This window comes from Lissotriton helveticus, chromosome 5_1 (assembly GCF_964261635.1).
Source record: "Lissotriton helveticus chromosome 5_1, aLisHel1.1, whole genome shotgun sequence".
NCBI classification, from domain to species: Eukaryota; Metazoa; Chordata; class Amphibia; order Caudata; family Salamandridae; genus Lissotriton; species Lissotriton helveticus.
The window spans coordinates 1,419,315,675-1,419,320,610 of record NC_136065.1 but is presented as its reverse complement, the minus strand read 5'-3'; the positions used below and the strand labels follow the sequence as shown (position 1 = coordinate 1,419,320,610).

Below are 4,936 nucleotides of genomic sequence, written 5' to 3'. Positions count from 1 at the left end.
TGTGACTCTGGGCAATAGCTTACTTATCGGCTCGCCTGAGCTTACTGGGTTAGCCAGTAAGTCTTGGCTCTGGTTGCGTGACTGCACAGGTTGGCTGGTGTCGCTACAACATACGGTAAGAAGGGTCACGGTCTCCTGGTGGGGAACTATCACGGGTGTAGGTTCCCTCGGGCGGTCACACGTAGGAAGGGCGCGTTTTCGCCATGGCCCCTAAGGCGCGGCGGCCGGAGTAGCGTTCCCACATGGAGGTCATGCTGGAAGCATTGGTTCAGCAAGTACAAGCCATGGGTCAGACTCTCAATAGACTGCAGGACAAGGTGGAGGGCCCGGACGCAGTAGTGGGGGGACGGCCTAGGCGGCCTATTGTGCCCCCAAGAAATTACTCCCCCCCTCCACCGAAGCGGAAGAGGACCACCCAAGGTGGCAATAAGAAAGGGGAGGGCTCAAGGGATCTCGTTAACCCGGTGGCAGCGCCAGAACCTGAATCGGTGGGCCAGTGGCGCAATGGATAACGCATCTGCCTACGGAGCAGAAGATTCCAGGTTCGACTCCAGGCTGGCTCGATTGAGGCTCATTTCGAGAGGGGGGTACAGGGCCACACGAGGTACAGTTGGAGGCGCCAGGGACCCATGATAATGCGGTAGGAGCAGTCATAGAAATACCTGGGCAGCCCGATATGACGATCAGTTTGGCGGTGGTTCTGCCATGGCTGGATTCAATAGGAAACTGGTCACATGCCGCAGGGGCGTCAGCTGGTGGGAGTGACGCAATGGAGCGAGCAAGAAAGTTGCTCTCGGAACTCGGAGTTGCAAAGCCAAAGGATGGGCGGCATTACCGGCAGGGAGCCCACGGCAGGTGGCAACTGGCCCAAACCCAGATGAGGCAACCGTGGGGTCGCGGGAACAGGTGTCAGGCTCCAGTAGCAGCAGTTTGCCGGGAACAAGTAACTGCGGGAAGGAGACGGAGCCACCGAAGAAAGCTGATACAGCAGCACCAGCAGGTATTAAGCATATCTCACCACTGGGAGTAGGGGAAATGCAATCTGAAAGAGAGAGTTTGGGTCGGCATCTGTCTAAGGAGATGAAGGAGAAAATATGGAGGGGAGAGTACGTGAACATGTTTTCCTTTTAATTGATGAAGCAGATAGGGAAGAAGCTAGGAAAAACAAGGAATGGACTCACCCTAGAGAATGGTCTACCATTCTACTGAAGTACAGGGTGGAAGAGAACTTGGCAAATTGGATACAGGGTTTCTCCACATATATTTCGGTAATGTTAGAGCGCTACCCTGAGGTAGGGTCAGAGATGGCAATTTGCCAGAACAGGATCACCCTCGCACATGCGGAGAAAGGAGGTGACGGGTGGAAGGATTATGATAAGGCTTTTAGGCGGGCAAAGGCAGAAGATCCTTCCCTGAGGTGGGATCAGACCGACATGTTCCTCCATTTGAAATACCTGGTGGTTGTGGCACAGGATACCGTGAGGGTGGCGGTCCTAGACACGGGTCGTTTTCCGCTCTTTAAGGCAAGCCCCGCTGGGAACGCGGGGGGTACTACCGCAAGAGCAGGGGGCGGTGGCAGGAAAGGGGTTTGTGTCGATTTTAACAAATGTACCTGTTCCAGGGCCGCAGGCACGTGTAAGTTCAGGCACGCCTGTGGATATTGTGGTAACACCTCCCACCCAGAGTCCAGGTGTAACAAGAAGGCTAGAGAAAGAGGGGGCAAGAAACAAGAATAGTGAACCCTGTTTAAGAAAGGCTAGAACCCCGGTGATCGTTGGCGCAATGATACCTAGGCTGGAACGGTACACCAGCACTGGTTCGGCGAGGGTAATCAGGGAAGGTTTTGAGGAGGGTTTCAGGATACCTGCACAGGGCCACACCGGGGTGACATATTGTAAGAACCAAGTCTCTGTTAGATCCAACATGAGTTTAGCAAGGACAAAAATTCTCAAGGAGTTGAACCTCGGAAGGGTGGCTGGACCATTTGAGGACGTCCCGATGGCGGGTTTTGTATGCTCACCCCTAGGGGTGGTACCCAAAAAGGCGCCGGGCGAATTCAGATTGATCCACAACTTATCCGCACCTAGGGGCAGTTCTGTGAATGATGCCATAGCAGATGCACTATGTAGTGTCAAGTACGCGTCCTTTTATCAGGAAGTGGCATGGTGAGAACCTTAGGTAAGGGGGCCCTGCTTGCAAAGTCTGACATTGAGTCCGCCGTTCGCCTGCTACCGGTTCACCCCGCTGATTGGCACCTTCTAGGATTTCAGTTTGAGGGCAAGTACTATGTGGACAAGTGCAAGCCAATGGGATGATCAGTGTCCTGCGCCTATTTTGAAAAACTCAGTTCCTTCTTAGAATGGTCATTCAGGAACAAGTTCGGACATCAATGGGTCCTCCATTACCTGGATGATTTTCTTTTCCTGGGGGCACCAGGCTCAGGGGAATGCAGGTCAGCCTTGCAGCAATTTTGCGATCTCATTCAGGAGTTTGGCGTCCCATTGGCACCTGATAAAACGGTGGGCACAACAACCCTCATTGAATTTCTCGGGATCAAGTTAGACTCTGTGGAGGGGGTGTCCAGGTTGCCACGTGACAAGGTTAGGGAGTTTGGGCGCGCTTTGGAGTGCTGCATTGGCAGAGAGAAGGTCACGCTACACCAATTGCAGCAAGTAGTCGGCCAGCTGAATTTTGCTTTGCGCCTCATTCCCATGGCGCGTCCGCTCTCCCGTACCATTGCTCACACCATGTCTGGTCTCAAAGAGAAGCACCACCACACTAGGTTAACCAAGGAGGTCAGGCAGGACATGCAGATATGGAAGTCTTTCCTACAGGATTTTAATGGCAAAGTGGTGTGGCCTAGCCCGCCCATGTCCAGCCCCGAACTAGGTCTTATGACAGACGCAGCAGGCAGCGAGGGGTTTGGAGCCATTCTAGGGCACGATTGGGTGGCAGAACATTGGCCGGTTTGGTGGAAACAATCGGGGCTCACCAACAACATCACTTTCCTAGAACTCTTCCCGATCCTGGTAGCGTTGGTTGTTTGGGGGGACGCTTTGAGTGACCAGTCTGTCATATTTTGGTCTGACAACATGGGAGTGGTAGAATGCATAAACAGTCAGTCAGCAAAATGTGGAATGTTGCTACGCCTGCTGAAGGAAATAGTGTTGCAGTGCATGAGGTTAAATGTTATCTTCCGAGCAAAACACGTCCCAGGGGTTTTGAACCATGCAGCTGACGCATTGTCTCGTTTTAAAATGCAGGCTTTCAGGGCACACATCCCAGAGGCAGCGCCCCACCCGACACCTTTCCCAGAACGACTCTGGCAACTTGGTGCCCCAGAGTACCGCACCTCGTGGCTGCAGGTCTAGCGCCTAGGACAAGGAGCGCATATGAAGGGGTGTTTGGTGAATTTTGTCTTTTCCTAGGGGATCAGTGGGGCACCAAATGGCTAGATCATGACTCAGTGGTAGCGTATCTCGCTTTCATGTGGGAACAGGGACGCACAGTAGCAGCCGCAAGGAGACACATTGCAGCAATTGCTTATTTTGCGAAGTTGCGCGGAGAGGGTGACCCCACGAAACGCTTTGTGGTACAGCAGGTCTTGAAAGGGTGGCAACGCCGGCGGAGGGCGGAACCTGATGTAAGGAGACCAGTGGGCCTGGACATACTAGAAAAGTTGGTAATGGCTTTACCACGGGTCTGTACTACACTTAGCGAGGCAGTCCTTTTTCAGGCAGCTTTTTGTTTAGCATTCTACGGAGCTTTCAGGGTAGGTGAGCTAGTCGCAAGGAATAAGCGGGATTGGCTGGGAGGGATCCAAGCGGGGCACGTAAAATTGGTAGAAGGCTCTGTTTTGATTTCCATACCAAAATCCAAAACCGATCAGGAGGGTAGGGGGGACTCTTTAGTCTTGCACAGGGCAGGGAACACGGCATGCTGCCCGGTCACCAGGTTAGAGGCTTTCATGGCCCAAAGGGCGCCAATGTTAGAGGGACCACTGTTCATACACAAGGATAAGACCCCCCTCACAGTTTTTCAGTTCAGGAGAGTGATGATTAAAGCACTCGAGGAGGCAGGTTTGGATCCCGCCAATTTTGGGACACACTCTTTCAGGATAGGTGCAGCCTCAGAGGCAACAGCAAAAGGCCTGGGACAGGAGCGTTTGAAGAAGATTGGCAGGTGGACGTCCAACTGCTATAAAAGATATGTGCGGCTGCACTTGCTGTAGGATCAGAGTAGCAATTTTCAATTAGGCGCACCGGCCAATACCCTATTCTTGTGACTGAAGCAATGGGGCAGTTTGTTTCGCACTGTATGTTGCGTTGTGTATTTGCATGACAGGCCGCCGTGGCATTGCATTGACACTCCCTCTTTTCTCTCTTCTGTGTTACTTGCAGTTTCTTCATCCTGTGACTCAGGAGGGAAACATGCGTCTTTACAATCGGTGGCCGTCCGCGGCGAAGCAATCAAAGAGGTGACGCAAGTTTACTCTTCGCACCAGAAGAACCAAGAAATCTGGGTGATGGGACATTCATATGTTCGCCGTTTGAAGTCTTTCTTTACAGGATCCATCAAAGATAAGGTGTCAAGACTAGGGTCAAAAATGTCATTTTTTGGACAGGGGGGTTTGTGCGTGGGACAATTCAAAGAACTGGTGAACCATGCTTTATGCGCAAGCTCGGGACCACCTGCTATCTGGATCCTGCTCTTGGGGGGCAATGATTTGGCAAGAATAGGTAGGAGACAATTGACCGAAGAGATACTCAAGGAAGTGGGGTGGCTAGCGAAACAGTGACCTCACTCCATAATAGCGTGGTCGCACATGATACCGAGGTTCCAGTGGCGGGGGGGCGAATCAGTCAGAGCGTTGAATCACGCGGTAAAGCGGCTCAACAACAAATTCAACAAGTTGTTTAGGACCCCTAGGTTAAGA

General features: G+C 52.5%; 1 non-coding gene across 1 annotated transcript; it reads left to right on the top strand.

Moving 5' to 3' along the window:
* Nucleotides 1–490: 490 nt before the first annotated feature.
* TRNAR-ACG (transfer RNA arginine (anticodon ACG)) lies at nt 491–563 on the top strand. Its single transcript has one exon. It is a non-coding gene; the product is annotated as a tRNA-Arg (tRNA).
* Nucleotides 564–4,936: the final 4,373 nt, after the last annotated feature.